This window comes from Acinonyx jubatus, chromosome A3 (assembly GCF_027475565.1).
Source record: "Acinonyx jubatus isolate Ajub_Pintada_27869175 chromosome A3, VMU_Ajub_asm_v1.0, whole genome shotgun sequence".
Taxonomy (NCBI): domain Eukaryota; kingdom Metazoa; phylum Chordata; class Mammalia; order Carnivora; family Felidae; genus Acinonyx; species Acinonyx jubatus.
Window position 1 is genome coordinate 65,482,883 of NC_069388.1, and position 22,494 is coordinate 65,505,376.

The following is a 22,494-nucleotide window of genomic DNA, read 5'->3' on the forward strand; positions in this document are numbered from 1 at the left end:
TACCAACACAGCATGAGGAATCTGAGGCCTGGAAATGGTGGATGTCCTGCCAAGGACACACAGCTGGTCACTTGTACACTGAGAATTTGAGTGCAGTTCTGCATGTCTCCTGAACACCCTTAACTTTAACACACATCAGCAGTCAGACCTGCCTGCATGGGCTGCTGATGGATCCCCTCAAACCCTCACAAAAAGAAACTCTCCATCCAGACTTGCTTTACATCGAGCCTGGGGGACTTATAGCTGTCTTGTCTGTATCCCCTTCTTGACCAGAAGGGTCAAGAGTAGCTGTGGAGAACCTACGACAGTTCCCTTCTTGCTCTTAAAAAAAAAAAAAAAAGTTTCTTTCACTTATTTATTCACTGTAGAAAGTTAGAAAACTCCTGAAAAGCACTGGAGGAAAAAAAATTTATCCATGATTACAAAACCTTGAGATAAGCTTTTAAAACAGCTCCATGTATTTCCTTCACATACAACATGTTTTCAGAGGCCTGTTGACCCCAGACTCTCTAGTAACTCCTAACCCTTGAGCATTGGTAGTGTTCACAGGCAGGCCCACCCTACATGCTACCCACAGAAGGTCCAGGAAACTATGACCTAGCACCCCTTGTGTCCTAGAAGCTTCTCCCTTTACTCTCATGGGTGAAGACTTTCTCCTCAACATAGCCTCCACAACACTGTGTCCTACAATCTTCCTGCCGCAGCTCAAAGTCAGAGTTTTGAAGCCAGCTTTTAGAGAAGTCTGGAGAAATGACCGCAAGCAATGATACACTGTTTCCTCCCTGAACTTCTTATCCTGAGCATAATGCTGATTTGGTTCAAATCTGACGCTGGCTTTTTTAGAAGTCAGGCACCCTACTCAGGCTAATACAGAGTATATAGTTACAGCTCTAATAAGTAACCATGTCATAAATCAACCAGTCCCTATCCCTCTAGACTAACAGAAATATAATGTGACCTGCATGTGTATTGTAAATTTTCTAGTGGCCACATAAAAAAGTAAAAAGTAACAAGTGAAATTAATTTTTTAAATATTTTTAACCCGGGATGCCTGGGTGGCTCAGTCGGTTGAGTGTCCGACTTCAGCTCAGGTCATGATCTCACGGTCTGTGAGTTCGAGCCCCGTGTCGGGCTCTGAGCTGACAGCTCAGAGCCTGGAGCCTGCTTCGGAGTCTGTGTCTCCCTCTCTCTGACCCTCCCCCATCCATGCTCTGTCTCTCTCTCTGTCTCAAAAATAAATAAACATTAAAAAAATTAGAATTAATAAATAAATAATAAAATATTTTTAACCCAAGATATTAAAAATATTATTGAGATAGTCTACAATCTTTTTGTGCTAAGCTTTTGATATCCAGTATATACTTTATCCTTATGGCCCATCTTAATTTGGAGCAGCCACGTTTCAAGTGCTGTATAGCCACACGTGACCAGTGGCTGCCATATTGGACAGCACGGCCACACCGATTTTAGCTCCATTTGGTGATGGGCAGCAGCCCCCCCTACCATATCCCTACTCTCAGGTCACTTCCCAGCTAGTCTTGAATGCTCCAGGAACGGGAGAAACGGAGAAAGGGTCTTTTTACACACTGAACAGCCCTGCCCTCTGGCATACTAGATAGCGGGAAGCTGAAGCTGATGAGAGTCTCTGCAGATCTGGTGATTGTAGGCTCAACATCCTTCAGTGCGTGAGCCCAGATCACCTTCCTGGAAGGCGGAGGAGCACATCCCACTCCCTTCTCAAAGCCCTCCCGCTGGCTTCCTATTGCATACACAGTAAAGTTCAAACTCCATATGCCGCTGCCTAGCTCTGATTTACCTCATCTTCAGCTTCTTTTCTCATGACTCCCCAGTGGAACCTTAGCTAAAGCCAAGCCAGAGCAACCTGGCACCGTACAAGCAGGCCTGGCATCTTCCTGCCTCCAAGTCCTTGTGTATGCCACTTCTTCCCAACTAGAATGCCCTCACCTGCTTATTCCAGCCACATTCCGAAGGCCTGGCTCTTCCTCTCTTCCCTGAGGCCTTAAGGACTTCTGCTTCAAGGGTCTTTGCCCTCCTCTGACATCTGTAACACATTCATTGGCAATAACCAGGTCCTGTCTTACTTTCTTTCGCTTTAGGTTGTAAACACCTGCAGGGCAAGGCTCAGAGTCTTAAATAATAATACATGATGGTCAATGTCTATTGAGCACTTACTATGTTCCAGGCACTGTGCTAAGCACTTTACATTTAATTCTCACAACAACCCTGGTGAATCATTCCTATTTTATAGGTGACAAAACAGAGGCAAAGAAAGGTAACATACCCAGTCCCACAGCCCCAAGTGTGGCTCCAAACCCAGACAGTTTGGATACCAGTGCCTGACTACCACTTCCCACCTGACGCACACTCCAGGGCCTCTCTGCTACATTTGTTCCTTCTCTAGCACAGTACTGTGAACTTAGTATACAGTAAAGACACATTTAATTATACGTCAGGGCACCTGGGTCGGTTAGGCATCTGACTCTTGATTTCGGCTCAGGTCATGATCTCACGGTTCGTGAGTTCAAGCCCCACGTCAGGCTCCACACTACTGGTGTGGAGCCTGCTTTGGATTATCTCTTTCCCTCTCTCTCTGCCCCTCCCCTACTCCCTCTCTCAAAATAAATAAACTTTAAATAAATAAATAAAATGTTAATTATATGTCAACCACTTGGGGTTTTTCCCAGAGCGTCTGACGGTGCGTTAGGCACATGATACGATGCCATAGAGATTTAAAAACTAATGCCCTGCACCCGCATGGCCACCACGGGACTGGGCACTTCTTGCACAGCCGTAGCACGGCTCCCTGCTCCGTACAACCAGCACCCCCAGCACCTACAGCACAGCTGTACCATCAGATGTTGCTCTATAACTAGATGTTGGCTTTGTTCTCAGTCTTGGTGCATGCCACGTACAGCAAACAACACAGATCCCAAAAGTGAGGAGCAAAGAACATCCCCACGGGACACAAATGAATTCCTCCCCCATTTCTATCAACCTTATCTGCTTGTTGTGGCTCTTATCGCTAAGAGGAAATTTAATCCCCCTCTTGGAACCCAAAAGTCACATACCCATTCCCCAAGGAGCTGAGATCATAAGAAAGACCAAAGTTTAGGATTACTCCTTGATAAGAGTCTTGTTTAAACAAGATCGCATATAAAAGCCAGTCTGATCTCCACACCCTTCTTCCCTCTGTTCTCCTCTCTGCTTTTTCCTCCCTGCTTGGAAGATTATGAAATTGTGTAGTCCACCCCAGGGACTCAGGCTCTGACAGACCTAACGCCCATTGCTTTCAAACACACAAATCTGTTTCCGAGCCCTCTCTGGAAGCCAATGTTTGGGACTCCCCCAGAGCTGTTTGCTCAGACCAGTTCCTGGGCACTTCCCGTTGGCACTTGTTCGTTTACATTTTGAAACTAGAACAAAGTTCAACACCCGTTGGCTTCAGCACCCTATGAATTGCCCAACCCTGGTTAGAAAAATGCAGATAATAGCAACCTGGGAAAACTGCCCTCCTGAAATAGCACAGCCCCACAGCATTTTGGCAACAGGTTTCCCCGTGGTGAGTCTTCTGGCTCTGCAACCGTGGAGACACCCAGGGATGTAAACAGCAACGAGAAAAGGCCACTTGTGCCACTATTAGGTTTTGCGGTGGTGAGCTCATTTTTCCCCCCACACAGCGTCAGTTGTAATTTTTTGTTGTTCCATTTAAACTTTGAATGAAAGTGTAAACACCGAGAGTTGAGGCCTTGTTGTCCTGCTTTTATGCTATGAGAGTTTCTCCCCCTCCTTTTAGTGACCTTGCTTCTCTATTTCAGCTCCTTGTCTGAAGACAAGTTCCTTCAGGCTGCAGACCACTGCAGCCTCAAGAGCTGGGATGGTTAGAAGGAGGTACCAAAGCCCCGCGCCTGGTGCCACTCCTGCCTGCGACAGGCCCTCGGTAAGTCAGGGTCACAGTTAGATTGGGCTGTTGCAGGCCACTGTGGGGGCATGCACTGAGGGGCCCCCTTGGCACTTGCCCGTCACACCGATACCTGGCAGGCTGGCCTGCTGGGCGGAGCGCAGGAGCTTGGGGTGGAAGCAGCCAGCTCCCCACACTGATCCCCTTTTACAGGATTCCAGGCCAGGGCCAGCAGCCCTTCGGCACAGAACTTTCCGTACATTCCACAGCAACTGAAAGGGCTTTTGTCCGCAACAGGAAGAACGAACGACAAAGGCAATTGTGTGTCTCCTTGCAGACCTGCACAACAGGCTTGGAAAGAGAAACTTCTTTCCCCAAGAGACCAGTTTGCCTGAGCGACTGCAATCACAGATGTGGTCACACAGTCACGCAACACGGGAGCAGTGTGGTGTTCGAGTTCCCACGTGTGTGGCAGGGTGCTTATCACACGTATAGTACACACCCTCACACATGCACACAAACCCCAACACACTGTTCCCGTGCCAGCCGAGAAGGGCTGTGAGTTACACACCACAACTGCAAGGGGCCTCATGAAGGCGTCCTGCTGACCCCTTCAGGAGCCATCGCTTGATTATTCCTCTCTTCTGGTGGAGCCACAAAAGTCTAGAGGGTCCTATGACTCGTCACAGGTCACATTGTTCTTTTCGAGACCCACACCCCATTCCTGTGAAGAACACTGGGCAGCATCAGAGAAAGACCTGTCTACAAGAAGCCTATCCTGGGGTCCCTTCAAACGCATAGTTATTCCTGGCCCATTGAGTTCTGGGTATAACTCCAGACCGCCCATATAAGATCCATTACATGGAAGAAATATTTCTCACCGGAGGAGAGTAGATCTCTCCTTTTGCCATTTTCTCCCTCCTCTTTTTCCCTTTTTCCCTGTAATTGCCATAATAGGAGGCCAAAGGTTTGAAGGGTTTTAAATTTTGTTTGTTAAAGGAAAAAGCTTTCCTTATCAAATGAAATTATTACGTATCAGTTTATTGCACCCTATGAATGGAATAACACAGCCCATTTCCCCTGCAGATCTGACTGCCAGAATTCTCAGTGCTGAGTTTGGTGGATGGGTTAAAGCCACTTACTCAACCCAGGCACATCTTCTTCTCCCAACAGGTGTCTGCCCTGGTGTTTGTTTTTGATTCGTATCTGTTCGCATCCCAAGTTTTAACATCATAAGCAATCTTTGTGCTATGCAAAAAACTTTTAATGACCTGGGAGAGTTGGGAAATCTGAGTATTATTTCTGGCTCTGCCTGAATGATCAGTTCTACCTTGAACAAGACATCCCCTCTCTCTGGGTCTTGATTTCCTCATTTGTGAAACACGAAGACTGAGCTGTCTGTGTCTCCCGAGCTTGCCTGTCACAGCATCACCAGGGGCTCTGGTTAATTGTACAGATCTCCAGGACCCTTGCCTGGATGGCAGGGGAGGCTGGAATCTGTATCTTTAAATCAAGCAGCCCAGTGGATTCTTATCTTCCAGCAAGTATGGAAGACACTAACACCAGATAGTTGCTATGGTCTCGTTCTGCACTATGATCTATAACTTATATAAATAATTTCTTAGAAAGAAGATGCAAAAGGATGAGGATTTTGAAACTATATGTTTTCTATTTGCTGCATATAGTTTATTATGATCTTCAGTTTTCATTTATAAACACATGAGGGGCACACTTCATATTTCCCCACCCAAGTGCTGGGTCTCCTGCCCACGCAGGCTGCGCTTCTTCAGGAGCTCAGCAAACATTTCCCCAGACACTTGCATGACTCCCCTACCTCCACACCTTCCCCTGAGCGCTTGCTCAAACGTTACTTTGAGCAAATGTGAGGCCTTCCGTGGGGCCAGTATCACAGCTTCACAGCTCCCTCCTCGTTTCCAATCCTCCTTAGCATGCATAACTGTGTAACCTCCTTAGCATGCATAACTTTTTCTCCTTAGCATACATAACTGTGTAACCTCCTGAATTTTCACTTATCTATCTTGTCATCTGTCTTCCCCACTAGAACACAAGCTCCTTAAGGGGAGGGATTTTTTGTCTGTTTTATTCTCTGGTATAGCTTCAGTGCCTGGGCTGGGACATGGTAGTTGCTCAATCAATATTTTTGTAATTTTGTAATTTTTGTAATCCCTACTGGACGAATGAATGAATGAATGAATGAATGAACGAAATTCCAGAAAGGGTCCAGACGTTTAATCCCAGGGAACAGCTTCTCCATACCCATGCTGGCTCCAGGCTTCCAGCAACTGTGTTCTAGTTCGTTGCTCATTACACACAGATAACATTGGAATCCCATGATTGAGGCTCTTCTTGGGAGGATATTACTCAATCCTGCCTTGCTCCTGTGGGATTGGCCTCAGGGCACACAAAGTTCCCCAGGCCCCCCACTCACACCTTACTTCTTGATGCGTGACCCTGACTGTGTCCTTTGACACAATCCCCTTTTTTCTCTCCTTTTCCACTAGGATCCACTGAGACCTCGGTCACCTTTGCTCCAGGCTGGGGTTGTCCACCTCCCAGCCAGACTCCTGAACCTTTCTCTAAAAAGAAAATGTTCTCGGGGCTCCTGGGTGGCTCAGTCGGTTAAGCATCCGACTTTGGCTCGGGTCATGATCTCACAGTTTGTGAGTTCAAGCCCCGCATCGGGCTCTGTGCTGACAGCTCAGAGCCTGGAGCCTGCTTTGTGGATTCTGTCTCCTGCTCTCTCTGCCTCTCCCCCGCTCGTACTCTGTCTCTCTCTCAAAAATAAATAAAACATTTAAAAAAATTTTTTTAATTAAAATAAAAAAATAAAAAGAAATAAAAAGAAAATGTTCTCATTTAACAGAGGGGAAATGGCAGATGCTGGGATCCATCTCCTAGCGGGAGGGAGGCCAGGCATCCCTTTAATTTTAGTTTTTGAAGTAAACTCTATACCTAGAGTGGGGCTTGAACTCATGACCCTGAGATCAAGAGTTTCATGCTCTACCAACTAAGCCAGCCAGGCGCCCCATTAGAAGCTTTTAAAATTTAGCCAGCTACCACAGCTCAGATTAACTACTTCCAATTCCCTGGAACAGGGGTCTGGGCATTATCATTGTTAAAGCTCCCAGGTGATTTCAGTGTCCAGTCAGTGTTGAGACCTCAGGGCAGGGGATGCAAGCCCCCACCACGTATGCTAACACCTGCTCTCTCTGAAGCCCCTTTCCTGCCTCCTGGGCCAAGGGTTGCCCAGACCACAGAACTCTCTAGAGGCTGGATTAACCCTTTGGGCTCTGCACTTCTGCCCTGATGACTTCAGCAGCAACAGCCTCGAGGCCCCACATGGGTGGTTCTGTTCTCCCAGCTCTTCTCTCTCCCAGCTCTTCTCTCTTTTGGTGGAGGAAGGGGCAGGATATTAGTAAGTGGTTGAGGAGCAATGCCACAGGTCTGGGAATCAAGAGGCTTGGACTTTAGTCCTCTTTGGGAGCCCATGTGACCCTGGCCCAGTCACTTGTTCCATTCAATACCTGTAATCAGATAGGTCAGTTCTGAGTTTCAGGGAAATTCATGTATTTGTGAAGCGACCGTGTATGCCACTGGTCCATACAGTGACTTTGTGCAAATCCAAGCGAATTCTGGATTTTGATAGTCCCTCAGCTGCCTGCTCATATATAATGAACAAGTATACCTGGCCTGAATGAAACACACCTTAAAGGAAATTTAATTGGCGAAGAAAATACTGGACCTGTACCTCCACCTGAGATGAAATGATGGGTCTGCAAATGGGAAAGGGTGGAGGAGAGAGGAGGCTCTGGGATCTGCTGTGGAATCTCTTGCAGCCTCAAATGGCCCCTGTGCGGGGCTGGGACAGACCAGCAGCAGACAGCTCAGCATGCATGCTCTCAGCCACGCAGGGGAGCTGAGACCTGGTTTGCAAACCTAGCAATACATGCTTATGTGCCTGTGTTCACAAAGAGAAGCTGGAAAATAAAACAGATTTTTTAAATGAAGATTAAATTGAGTCACTGAAGCTACAGATGTTCACCTTCCATCTGGACATTTTGAAATTGGTCAAATTTGCTCTGAGATACTTCCATCCCCACTCTGCCTTCTCCCCTTCTCTGTGCCCTCTTGGCTTTTTTAAATGTCCAGTGTCCCCAGTGCTCTGCTTACCATTCTCCCTTTCTCAACCACCTCACCCCCATCCCATTCCCATTCTACCCTTCCAGTTAACTTGAAAAGTTGTTGGAAAGACTACAGATTAGACAGATCTGGATTCAATTCCCAACTAACTGGGTGCACTTGAGGCAGTTAACAAAACCCATTTGAGCCTCAGGTTCTTCATCTGTAGAATGGGGATAATGATACTTAGCTGATATAATGGCACTTAGTTGATAGCGTTGCTGTGATAATTAAACAAAAATATACACAGAGTATCAGGCATATAATAGGTGTTTGATAAATGCAGACAGATTCTACCATTTTTCTCTCTGGAAAGGTGCTGCCCTTATTTATTTAAGCCCTAGTACAAATTTCGATCATATCTTCCTTTTCCTATACGTGTGGGTATTAATGCCTTTGTTGTTGTTGGGAAGCATTGCTATATCTTGAGCAGCCCCAGGCAGCTCATTTCCTGAAATGCACTACTCTTTGCAAACACTCAGTCTTGGAGGGGCAGCGGCAGGGAGGCCAAGCTGTGTGGAAGAGGGTAGGGTGCCCTGGCTTTATGCATGCTTGACAGGTAGCCCACCGGGAAAATGGTGTTGGGTTCTGGGGACACATGTGTGGACACCCCCTTGGCCTCAAAGGCACAACAGGATGCAGCCGCCTGCTCTTGAGCCTCGCAAGCCCTGATGATGCTGAGGGCATGCCCTCTGAAAAGCCAGGGTCTCCACGCCTCTCTGAGGAACCCTGCCCACTATTGAAGCTGCTCGTCATTCTTCCACACCCCTGTCCTTTCCTAAAAGGCTCGGGCCATAGGTTTCCCACTGACTCTCTAAAGTGAGCTGCTGACCTAGACCTCAATACAGAGGGAGCACCGCGGCCTTCAGCCTGGCATCCTAGGCCTTGCCAAGGGAACAGCGGCCTCTTGGACGCCAAGATGGAGAGGAAGCACCACTCAGGTGACATCGGCTCTCCTCTTGGGCACCTGTGGCTCCCATGTCCGTGTGAGCACCTGCCCCCTTCCGAGGGCAGCCTCTTCTGTTGTCTCCATTGTCCACTGTTCTCATAGCCCCACACTCTGAGGCAGGACCTCCTAACATTTTAGCCTTTGTTTGGAAAGAGTGTAAAATCTCTGTGCATTTTGAAGCAACAGAGCTGAGTCACAACCAGCAGAGAGCTCACTTCTTTCTGTCACAACGGACCATGACTGTGAAGCCTCGTCCCCAAGGCACCTCCCCCTCAGCTTTCACAACCTTTCACAACCAACCAGTCCAAGCTTCTGAAGCTCAGGGTGTGTGGGTCAGAGCCTGCTCGATGCTATGGTGGGGGTGGGCATCTAGCCTTGTGCTGGAGACAGTAGTTAAAATCTATGAAAAGCTAGCTCTCCCCAGGAGGGAAGGACACTTCCTAAAAGAAGAATCTAGATGTCTTTCTCTGTTCTGTCAGTAAGTCATTTCTGTTGTAGATCGAAAGCAAATGTAGGTATTATTATCAAAAATAATCCCTTTGGGGTGCCTAGGTGGCTCAGTCGGCATCTGACTCTTGATTTTGACTCAAGTCATGATCCCAGTGTCGTGGGATTGAGCCCCCGCATCAGACGCCACGCTGAGCATAGGGCCTGCTTGGGACTTTCTCTCTCTCTCTCTCTCTCTCTCTCTCTCTCTCTCTCTCTCTCTCTCCCTCTGCCCCTCTCCCCTGCTTGCACTCTCTCTCTGTCTTAAAAAAAATCATTTTTTATTATAAAATCAGTATGTGTTAATTTGCTGAAAACCCAGAGAAGCAAAACAGAAACATAAAAAGCAGCACAGCCCTCCCCCCCCATCTGCATGTTTACAGTAACAACTGCTTATTGAATGGTATAAGCTAGGCGGAGTGCTAAGCCCATCCTGTGTATTTTTAAATTGAATCCACACAACCCTATACAATAGATATTATTTAAATCTCCAGCAGATAATTAAACAGTCTCACAGAGGGTAAGTGTACAGTCAATAGGGAACAGAGCTGGGATGTGCACACACACCTCTCACCATGGACTAGAAGACTTTATTCTCTGTTAAGGGGCTTTCAGGCAGCAGAGGGAGCTGAGGAGCTCTTTCCAGCCCCTACATCTCAATCCTACAGCAGCCCCCCACTCTGGCATTCCTGCCTGGTTGGCCAACCCTGCCCATACCCACCTGCCCACCTGCACCAGCTTCTGCAGTCGCTTCGTCTTTGCAGCCACAGCAACACATTTGCATGTAGCCCCTGGGGTGGCCACACACCATGGACAGAACTCTTCCTATTAGGGCTGCTGATATAGGAGCCAGAGGCCCTGCCCATCAGTACCTTACAGGGTGACCTTGGACAAGATCCTTGAGAGTTATTATTATTATATAACTCTCAAGGGAATAATAGCAATCAGTTTTTCCTGTGGTTCTAAAGGAGGTAAGGTAAGGGTGCCCGGGTGCCTCAGTTGGTTAAGTGTCCAGCTTTGGCTCAGGTCATGATCTCACGGTTCATGGGCTCGAGCCCCACGTCAGGCTCTGTGCTGACAGCTCAGAGCCTGGAGCCTACTTCAGATTCTGTGTCTCGCTCTCTCTCTGATCTCCCCTGCTCGTGCTCTGTCTCTCTTTCTGTCTCAAAAATAAATATTAAACATTTTTTTAATTAAAAAAAAAAACCTAAAGGAGGTAAAGTACACAAGACCATCATTACCGGTGGTTTAAATGACATAGAACAGTTACCGAGAAGGCAAGAATAAGCTGTATAAAACATGTTCACAGTGTGTACAGAGCATTTGATGACATGAGACAATAAGAACAGATACAGGCAGACCACCATGACACCAAAGGTGCCTTAGTTGTGGAACAGGGATAGGCAAATGCATATTGATCAGAAAATTTACCCGACATGCCAACCCAGAGTAGGCATGTTCCATGTGACATTGGATGAATTGGGGGGCTGGAACCACCCCCCATTCAATGTGTGAGGGTGCGACTGAGATTGGGCTGGAGTCAGGAGAGCCTGGGCCAAGAACACAGGCCTGGTTTTTCATCTGGTGCAGCCCTTCCTGGAAGAGGCTGAGTCCCATGATCCTGGCCTATTTTGGACTTTCTGGAACCTGGAAAAACATCCCATAGGCTTTGTCTCTTTGAACCTCAGAATAAGAAGACTAAACAGCAACAAGAGAAGAGAGTGGGCCAAGGCTTGCAATCTCCACATCTAAGCACGTCAGCCCCACCAGCCGGAAGTGGTCAAATCAAGCTGCTGACTTGTCATCTCATGGCCCTTCTGGGTCTCACATCCTGCGGGCTTGTTTTTTTGTTTGTTTTTTTTTTAATGTTTATTTAAAGAGACAAAGCATGTAAGCAAGGGAGGGGCAGAGAGAGGGGGACAGAGGATCTAAAGCAGCCTCTGTGCTAAGAACACAGAGCCCCATGAGGGGCTTGAACTCACGAACTATGAGATCATGACCTGAGTTGAAGGCAGATGCCTAACTGACTGAGCCACCCAGGCGCCCCTGCCCTGTGGTTTTAATAGCCATCTCCTGCAACAGGAAGAAGAAAGTACCATATTTCTCCTGGGCTTTGACAGACAGGCTCTTAAAACAATGCTGTTTCTGTTTCAGATGATGATACCCTGAAATGATCTGCCCATCCCTACAGCTTCTCATGCACCCAGTCAATAATTAATTGACCAACTCACATTCCTAGAAAGGACACTGTTGAAGACCCAGTGCTGTGTTGGGCCTATGAGGTTGCTCAGAGGTTCACAACCCTGTCCCTGTCCTCAAGGAGGTTAGCCTCCAGATGGTGTTTCAGTCACCTTGGAGCTCACCATGGGCACAGGAAGAAAGAAAAAAAAAAAAAAACAGTACAGGAAATGCCTGCCTTGGTGTCAGCCTGAGGACATTTGCCTATATCTGGAAATGTTTACATGGGGATTGCACCGTATGGAGCGTTACACCACATACATCTGCCTTTGCAGTTGTATTGTCCTTGCATATTTCCACGGGCTGAGAAAGGGAAGACAAGGAACGTTCCTGGGCTCCTCCTGTGGGTCAGCACTGTACCAACAGCTGACTGGGATTATTCATCCTCACACTGCCTCGTGGGAAGCTTCAGGGGGCAGATCTGTGCAGGGGGCAGATCTCAGCTCTGAGAGGCAGGAGTGCTGAGCTCAGGGGGCTGGAGCTGAGAGTGCGGGTCTGTTAGCTATTGGTTGTGGGGGTTAGCCATAAGGTGACGAGGCATGTTTCCAGCTCATTAAGGGCCTTGGGTGCTGGCTAAGGAAGTTTCTCCTGGCTGCTGAGCTGATCAAGTCTGTGGGGAAGCTCTGTGGCAGCTGTGTGAGGGCTGGCAGGAAGAGGGGGAGGGACTGCAGAACAAGACTAGAGGAGAGGGCTCCAGAAGGGCAAATCTGATGTCCTTCTCCTCCTCCTCCCCACACACAGAAGAATGGTCTCTGGACTCAAGTAAGTCATTTTAATAACCCAGCTTTAGATTTTAGACCCAAGCAGTGGCCCCTATATTAATTTGGATAGTCAAATTGGCCACATTGAGACAGCTGAGCGAGGGGAGCTTGTGCTGTGAACAGCAGCCTGGCTAGGTGACTGCTACGAGGACAAACGGAGGAGATTTGGCACCATGACTGAGGGAGCACCCGGGGAGAGGTGGGGGGAAGGCGCTAATTGTAGATTTAGGCAGGCCTGGTTCTGAAATCTGCCCCTGCCATTTATGAGCCATAAGACCTGGAGAACATCATTTAAGCTCGTTGGTCCTCTTTCCCTCACCTGTAAATAGATTTCATCATCCCCCTCTTGCATGATTATGGAATTAGAGTATTCAAAGTGCCTAGCATATGGTTGGCGCTCAGTGAATGCAGCTAGTGTGACTTCTCCTAGTGGCTCCCCAGTGCTGGCCCCATCAGCCTGGTCTGCCCTGTGGAGTAACGGTGCCTTTTAGTGGCTGAACAGGGAATGACAGGTCTTCTAGGTGCCCGGGCCCTGCTTCTGCCCCACCCCACATCCCACAGGCTATAAGACTCCATTGTCCTACACAATCAGAGCTGACAACAACTCAGACCCAGCCAGCATGCACCTCTCAAAAGAGCCCAAACCCCACTCTGGTCAGCAGGGGACAGGCTTCGTTGTTCTAATACTGGAGGACTTCAAACCCGGTGGGTTCTGAATCTTGGTCTAGGAAGAAAACACAACCTTGAGTAGCTTGGGAACAGTTTTCTAGAAATGGCCATGACCTCCAACCCCTCCAACCCCGCCCCGAAGAATCGTGTGAGTTGAAAGCAAAATTCCAGCTGCACAGCCAGGCATTGCCCAGCAAAACAAGGAGGAAAGCCATTCAACAAACACCAGGCACCGTCCGGGTCGCTGGTTCCACCAGGCTGCAGATACCACCGCCAGCAAGCACATAGCCCTGCTCTCCCAGGTAGCTGACCATTTAGTGGGATAAAGACATCAGCCAAACAGTCACCCGGATATATAACTGCAGACCATAATAAGGTCATGAAGGAAAGGTTCAGGGTGCTGAGTTCACCATGGACCAGATAAGGGGCTCCCACAGGCCTCAGGAGCACCTCACTAGTTAAGGTGCCGCCCCTAGGCTCCGTGCACTTAGCATATATTTGAATGTTCACTACATTTTGGAGGTGGGATGACATGGCTCTGTGCTGTCTACCCCTCAAATTGGTAGACAGGAGTCAGAGAAGTCACCAAAGGATGAACAGGCATTAGTAAGTGCTAGTTTTTAAAAAGAGCATGCCCAGAAGCAGTTCAAAGGTCCTGAGGTGGGATCCCATGGGGCATCTTGGTGCACAGAAATCAAGGGTAGTGGCAGTAACTCTGGAGCAATAGGCAGGGGCCAGGCCATGAGGCATCGGGGGTCATAATCAAGAGTGCAGATGTCACATTTAGTGCTTCTGCCTCCCTGTCACCCACCCACCCACCCACCCCACCCGCCTGCTGGGACAAGCCCCTCATGCTGCCTTCCTCTTCCCCTCACTTCCCAGGGTGCCTCTGTTAAGTCTTTTCTGGACTCCATCCTTTTTTCCCTTCTCTCTGTAGCAACCTATCAAATGTGTCAGAGATTTTTTTCCCTTTCTTCCTTCCTCTCTTCTTTCCACAGAAAATCCTAAGTAAAAACTGGCATTCAAAACCAAAGTCCCATGCCTAAGCTGCAAGGATTTCTTGCCAGCCCTGTGTGCCCTGTGCTAGGCCTGGGGATGAGAGAGAAGATATGCTCGAGAAAATATGCTCCTTCCTTACCCCTAAGGGGCTTCTCATCTTGTCCTGAATCCAGAGACTGCCTCTCAACTATGCACTACTACATTCTAAGCCCTGTTGTTGGAAACAACACTTATAAATGCTCCCTCTCTTTCTGAACATTCAGGTCCCCACGTGGGAATCAACCTGGTGGGCAGTCAGTTCATCTGGCAAATGGCTTGAGGTACACAGGAAGGGGCACTGTACCTGGAGCCAAATGCCTGGGTTTGTCACCTGGCTCTGCCATTTTTCAAAACTGTGTGTCCTTAAATTTTTTGACTTCTCGGGGCTTTGGTTTCTTCTTTGAGAAAGTGGGGAATAACAGGACTTTCCTGCCTACCTTGCAGAGGGTTTACGAGGATCAGATGAGGCACTGCAGTGGTCCCCACATAAGGCTTCTGTGACAGGTGGCAACTGTGAGGACATTTTCACCAGCCCAGGGTGAGATGAGGAAAATAAGGTCAGCGGAGGGAGGCATTCACAAAGGTAGATTTATTCAAGGGGAAGGACTGGCCATTATTCTGAGATTGTGTCCTTCTTTGCATTGAAACTGCATTTGTTTCATGAAATGATGTTAGAAGATTTTTATGAATGTTTTCACTTCACAAAATAAAAGGGTAACTATTCAGTTTGGGGGGAAACTCACTGCTCTGTGAAAACCCAAATCCACCCGAGTAAGTGAACCCTCTGCAAACCACAGGTACTACTCTTGCTGCCCCACCTCCTGGACTCCTGGCCACAGCCCTCTCATCCTGGAGTTAAAAGCAAAGTTTCTGGAACCCAACTGTTAGGGCTTCAACACCGATGATACACTTTCTAGCTGTGTGTGATTGTGGACACGTTGCTTATGCTTGAGTTTCAGTATCTATAGTGAAGACTAAATGTAAGGGACGTGAAACAGCGCGTGGCACCTATGGACACCGATGAATGTGAGCTGTGATTATTATATTACTTTTCCTCCCAGCCCCAGCTCACCAGGTCACAGCTGCCTGTGCCAAGCCTTACGTCATTATGCCCTCGGGTTCTCTTTCTCCATCTCCAAGGCCTTTCTAGATCTGCCTTTAGGGGCCAAGAAGCCATTGGTTTCTCCTAGAAAGTTCTGGGAAGGGAAACATACAGGACTGTTCCTAATAAGCAGAAAGAAGAAGAGGGGTTTTAACTCTACTGTGGTGTGTGTGTGTGTGTGTGTGTGTGTGTGTGTGTGTGTGTGTGTGTTTTCCTTTCCATCTAAAACTCTGTCCATTGACTTGCAAATGAGGAATTGCTTTCAGGTTTTCAGCCATCTTTTGCCACAGCTAAGCCCAGAAGTGAACTTGGAAGCTGAAGACTTGAGAGGGGCACGTGCCTGGCAGAGACCAGTGTTTTGGTTTGTTTTAAGAGAATCCTTTTCTACTTCGGTTTCCCCTTTTCAGGACACAGACTCAAGACCTCTTCCGCTTGTGGCAGACATGCGTGCTCTCCATCATTCGCTAACAAGACGTCACAGCATCTGTCTCCCTTGTGATTAAAAACGTGTGGGGAGCTAGAACACACATATGCCTCAAATGCTTCTGTTCCAATAAGAGAAAACTCACAGCTGGCCCTGGGCTGGGGCCAGCCCATCCAGATCTGAGCATAGGAAGACAAGAGGCTTGGTCCTGAACTTCAAGAACAAGCTGAAAACACCAGCTAGCCCCCAGCTAGCTCTCCGTGGGAGTTGGCCACTGACACCACCGTGGAGCCCACAGAGGTAACGCCCTTTTGCTCTTGCTTATAGCTTGTGGTATCTGCATAATTGACAATGGAAAGTTTGTCAGCAAAGGCGTTTCCATATTTTTTTTATACTTTGAACAATATAAATAATGGACACCGCAAGGTTTTTTGTTAGACTCTCTACTCTTTTTGTCCCTAAGTGCACTAAAAAGCACACAGAGGGTTTTTCCTTTCAGAGGTGCTTTAATCCAGGCCTGGCTCCAGGATTTATTTGTGGTTCCCTGGGCTCTGCCCTCTGTCCTGCACTGCCCACACCCCTAGCCTGGTGGCCAGATGGCTCAGGCAAGCCACAGATGTCCCCAGGAAAAGAAGAAACAGGTCTAACCCAACATTAGAGGCAAGACTCCTGCGGGGCACCTGGGTGGCTCAGTTGGTTGAGCGTCTGACTTTGGCTTGGGTCACAATCTTGCTGTTCGTGAGTTCGAGCCCCACATCAGGCTCTGTGCCGACCACTCAGAGCCTGGAGCCTGCTTCAGATTCTGTGTCCCCCTCTCTCTCTGCCCCTCCCCTGCTTGTGCTCTGTCTCTCTCTGTCTCTCAAAAATAAATAAATATTAAAAAAAATTAAAAAACAACTAGAAGCAAGACTCCTGAGAGTCCCCCTAACTGAACAACCCAGGACATAGGGGCCCCCGTGAAAGCGCTGCTCAGAGGAATGGAGGGTGCCCACTGGCTGTGCCGACCAGAGACCCCAGGAGCTGGGGCTTGGGCCCCCTTCTCCTGCTGGATGTGGGCTCTTTGAGGAAGGGGTGGACACGAAGGCTGAGGGAGGGGCACGAGCAATGCCCACTACTCAGTCATTCTTGAGCTTTGGAAACTACATAAAAGTAATGGACACTCTCCCTTGAAAACTGAACTTATACCAATGACATAAAACTGTGCCTCCAAATTTAGAGGGTTTGTGGGCTCTTGAAGTCCACCTCTGGGGGCTAAGAACGCCTCCACTGCCCTATTTGGCTCAGCAGCTGTTACAACATGCCAACTTGGAAGAGCTCACACCTTTCTGCCCAATCCTCCTCTGAAACCTTCCGGGGTCCTCCCTCATCTGAATGTCCCCTCCACCTGGTGCCACTGTCCCTCTGCACCTTAGTTCTGCCGCCTCCTCACTGCTCCTTGAGGTTTCCTGCAGGTAGCCTTTGAGACTGCCCCTCCTCTACCTGATTGCTTTTACTGCTTTCTCTTTCAGACTAAACACTACCCTAAAAGCTGAGCCCACCCAGAGACAAACCCCCCCCCCCCCCAGAGCCCAGTCTCATCTGAAGCCTGTAGCTCCTTCCCTCGTGGTTCCCATGGAACACTGTGCTCTGGCTGTCAACTGGCTCATAGAACAGAAGGATCTCTAACTTGCTCAACAGCAGAATAGGCCTCCTTGTTCCCAGACTCCTTCACTCCAGCAGGACCTCAGTGCACAGTCACTGAGCATTTGCTCAGCTCCATCCTCTCCCAGTTTGTCCACATCTTCTCATTCTGTTTCCCTCCACCCTGGCTGGACCGTGGAACTCAGCCAGGTGCCATGATCCACACGGGGAGGGGACATGTGACTCTGGCCTCCCCAGCATAGGCCCTAAATAGCTGAGCCAGCAGGGCCTGGAGCATGCATGTTATTGGTTTTACTGACTACAAGTCTTTATGACCATCCAGGACTCAGATAAGTAGCAAATTATCCCCCAAGTTACTCCCTTAGTGTCTCCGACCCTGAGAGGGCATGCAGCCTCCAAGAACCACAAACCATGCAGTGGGATTTCAGTGGAAGGAAGTAAGAATCTGCGGCACGTGTTCTCTGTTTAATTGAACACATTGTCTTAGAACATCTACCACCTGCCTGGAATTGTTCTAGAAAGTAAGGATACATCAGCAAACCAACAAAGTCACCATCCTTCTAGAATGTCCCTTCTAGAGAAGAAAGGTAGACAATAAACAAATAAGTGTAATATTTAGTATGCTGGATGGTGAAAGTAGTTTGAAGGAAAATAAAGTTGAGGAATGGGAAAGGGGACGAAGGGAGTAAGAGCAGGTTTGGAATGCTCAGCAGTGTGGTCAGAGTTCATTGATGGAGTGACATTTGAGCAAAGGCCTGAAAGAGAGGAGGGATCAAGCCCTGCAGAGAGGTGGGGAAAGGGCTTTCCAGGCAGGGGGAGAGCAAGTGCAAAGGACCTGTGGTGGGGACAGGTCCAGGGTGATGGAGAACAGTGTGGAGGGCTGAGTGGCCACAGCAGAGTCAAAGTACTTGGTGTCCAGACCTGGGTTTGGCCTTCAGAACAATTCAAGGGAAGGGGACAACACAGTCCTTCACCTCAGAGAAGGAAGGAGCCTCTAAAGCCCACACAGCAAATGCGGCAATAATAGCTCACCTAGAAAAGAGAGAGTCCAACTCCATGCTACACAAGCTCAGAAGAGAAAGCTCAGGACTCTGGAGCAGGCAGAGAGGGCTTCAAGGGACGGTAGAGACCAGCTGATGAGGCACTGGACAGGCAGGGAGGAAGGGAGCTGGGGCACAGTGCATACCATGGGGCATTCTGATCAACTATCAGCCATGCTCCCTGTGAATAAGTCTCTGAAATTATTGCAGCTTGGGATTTGGCGAGACAAATCAATAGAGGTTCGTAATGTGCAGGTATTTTCTCCCAGCAAGAGAAATTCTATATCAAGGCTTCTGTCTTTTCTCATTACAAAAGTCCTATTGCTGTACAGTATGAATGTCTTCTGGACATCAGCATTAAAGAAGGGAGTGGGGATTTACAGTAGGAGATACTGACTAGCAAAGGAGCCTGGACTGCCCAGAGCAGCCTCTACAGCGAGACTCAGGAGCTGCCCTTCCCCCAGAACCCTCAAGGGTTCTCTGTGCCACAAATCTTTCCTGCCTGATCGAAGGCAAATAACCCTGGGAGAATCATATTCCGAGCCCATCACACACTTATGCCTGCTGTCTTCCTTAGTTCATTGTTTTATTCATTTGATTATTCACCAATTCATTCAACAAATTTTTATTCTTATTATTCTGAGGTTGTCAGTGGCTACCTACTCTCACCCTATGGCCCCTTGAGAAGTTCATCTGAAGCCATGAAAACCTGATAAATCATCTTTAATAAGAGCCCAGTAACTTCAGATGCCATATGGACAGAACCAGAAGAGGGTCCCTACCGTCTGCTACCACCAGGGCTAGCTCCCTATGGTGGTATGAATGAAATGAAAATACAGGGTCTCGGGGCGCCTCGCTGGCTCAGTCGGAAAATCACAAGACTCTTGATCTCAGGCTCATGAGTTAGAACCCCACACAGGGTGAAGAGATTACATACATACATACATACATACATACATTTAAAGAAAACACAGGGTCCCTTATTCAAAAAGCAAGGAAAGAGGTGCCTCAGTAGTGCATATGACTCCTGATCTCAGGGTTGTGAGTTCAAGCCCCATGTTGAGTGTAGAGCTTACTTAAAAAAAACTGGGTGGCTCAGTTAAGCGTCCGACTGTCAGTTTCAACTCAGGTCATGATCTCATGGTTCGTGAGTTCGAGTCCCACATTGAGCTCTGTGCTGACCGTGCAGAGCCTGCTTGGGATTCTCTCTCTCTCTCTCTCTCAAAATAAATAAACTTAAAAAATTAAAAAAATTAAAAAACTGCAAAAAGGAAGGAAAACATGCCATTAAAAGCATTAAAATATGAAACTTTCTTTTCTTCCATGGTCTCTCTTTCTCACACTCTCGTGGTGTTTCTTATCTGCTATCTCGTGGTGTTTCTTATCTGCTATCCCTGCTTTGGGCACAGGGATGTTTGTAAGATGAGTGCAAGCCCTCACAGACGCTGAGGGTGAGCTGCCCGCTGACTGCATGAGCACACACAGCCCATCAGCTCTGGGATTCCTCTTTAGCCAGCCACCAGACTGACATGCCATGCTCCAGGCAAAACCCATGATGGATGGGAGAGCCCTAAAAGGATTAAACCTCTGTGCCAGGACATGCTCAGTACCTGGAGCAGCTGTGGTAAGGGATTCAACCCTGCTGCTGCCTGCCTAATGTACTGTGGCACTGGCAGCCCTGGGTACACATGGTCAACTGTCATTCTCCCTGTACCTACATGCAGGCCCCTACCCAGGGCAGGGGGTGGCAGCAGTGAGGGCATGCATGAGGGCAGGGAGAGGGGAGCTAGGCAGGACCAGGGGAACCAGGGAGCAGAGGACAGCCAAGAGCCCATCCCAACCAAAGAGGCAGAGAGGCAGTGAGAGGCAGACCATTCATGAGCGGAGTCTCCAAGCCCCAATGCACGCTTCTTTGTGCCATCAGACTTTATTTACAAAATGTAAATTCAAAGATAACATTATGAAGAAGGGTAAAATTATGCTTAAAATTATATTGTTTAATAATTCTTTTTTTGAGAGAGAGAGAGCGCTGGGGATAGGGGCAGAGAGAGAGAGAGAGAGAGAGAGAGAGAGAGAGCATCTCAAGCAGGTTCCATGCTTAGTGAGGAACCTGACGTGGGGCTGGATCCCACAACTCTAGGATCATGACCTGAGCCAAAATCAAGAGTCAGAACTGAATGAGTCACCCAGGTGCCCCTTGTTTAATAATTCTTGAAATGATTAAAAGTCAAAGTATTAAGATCGTGACCACAGAGCATAAACTCCAAGTGCAAGACCCTTTTTTTGAGAGAGAGAGTGAGAGCAAGAGTGCATGTGTGCACGTGGGCTCACGCACGAGAAAGGGGGGAGGGGCAGAGGGAGAGGGAGAGAGGATCTTAGGCAGGCTCATTCTCAGTGCAGAGCCCAACTCAGGACTCGAACCCACAAACCAGGAGATCATGACCTGAGCCGAAATCAAGAATCAGATGCTTAACTGACTAAGCCCCCCAGTCATCCAGTGCTGGACCCTTTTGAGTGTAGGCCCTTGCAAGCATGGGGCCTATGTGATCACACTGGTTGCACACCTATGGAACCAACTGGGCGACAACTTTCAATACATGTGTCTTATGGTTTAGGTCCTCTGCAAAGTCTGTTGCTTCCATTATCCCCTATCAGGGCTGAGATGGGTCCTCATCTGGCATTAGGAGAGACGTGAGGCTCCCCACTGTAGTAATAAAAATATCAGCTAAGGCCTGAGGAGTAATGGCTGAGCATCCTCAGATTCGGATCACTACTGCCTCATCAGCTTCTTCCAGATGCTGAAGGCACCTCAGGGTTTTGGGGCCTGGTTTGTTTGTGTCAGATATAATAACTTGCATGGTAATTGCTTTTAAAAATTGGATATGCTTCCATTTGCCAGCCTCTGAAATCAGACCCATGTTTCATGTTTCCCAGTGTGCCTTTGAGAAAAATACATAAACCCATAAACACTTTCTTTTTTTTCTCTCCAAGGAGCAGTTTAATCCCAATACTTAATACCACCGATTACTGGGGAGCTGTGCTGAAGACACCTTCTCTCTTAGGCTCCATTTCTCATCCTAAGGGACTTAATGAATATGCACCCACACTTCATTATGGGAAATTTCAAAAGCTTCTGAAGAAAACGAAAGCAGATTTTGAGTGACACCTTATAAGAGAATAGAGAGGAAATACTAGCAGAATTTTCAATCTTGATTTTATAATCCATTTGCCGAGATCTGGTTTTACAAGAATAAAGAAAAGCCCCTAAGCATAGTAGCTTGTTTTAATACCCAAATACATTAGCAGGCAACTGAGAGCATCTAACTTGAGATATTTGGTCATACAAGTATATCTGAATAAATCCTGAATCTCTGCTGGGCCCTTGTGCTTTGTCTGCACAGAAGCTGGCACCTGTGAGCCTGGCAACTGTGGCAGAGTCGGGAATCAGCAATGCCAGGGCCACGGTCAACGGTGTAGTGGGAAAGTTCCTTCAAAGGGCTTTTTGGCCAACAGGTGTAAAGCCAGGAGCCAGGGGAAGAATATGGCGGACTTTCCATAGGGCACGCAGCCCCTATCCCCAGAGCACTGCAGAGTCTCTGAGGGGAGCTCTCCAGGCCAGTAGCTAGTGCTCAGAGTCATTGTTCCTTGAACATTTACACCAGTCTGACCCAATTTGCTAAGCACAGGCAGGAGAAGCTAGATATACCTCCTTAAATTCGAAGCCAAAGACACTCAGGGGTATTTTCTGAGGGGTCCTGGTGGTTGGACAATCGTTCCGTGCTTGATTTGCCTCCTGCCTCACGTTGAGTCTTTCTGTCTTTCCCAAACGTGGGAAAGGACTTGGTTTTGATGCACTACACCACACTCAGCCAGCAGAGGGCAGCACTGCATTTTGGAATGGCAGTTTGAGACCCTTTAAGGAACTCGGATAATGTGAGCCTCCCACCTTGTCGCGCCCTACCCACTTCATATTCTTCGTTTAAACCCTTGTTTCCTTCTGTTTACTGTTCTGGGCAGCCTTAAAGCT

The 22,494-nt window shown here is 48.1% G+C and overlaps 1 long non-coding RNA gene across 1 annotated transcript; it reads left to right on the forward strand.

Annotated features, from left to right (window-relative positions):
• Positions 1 to 3,426: 3,426 nt before the first annotated feature.
• LOC113603261 (uncharacterized) lies at positions 3,427 to 21,941 on the forward strand. Its single transcript, XR_008289301.1, has 3 exons — positions 3,427 to 3,958; positions 15,770 to 16,086; positions 21,459 to 21,941. It is a non-coding gene; the product is annotated as an uncharacterized LOC113603261 (long non-coding RNA).
• Positions 21,942 to 22,494: the final 553 nt, after the last annotated feature.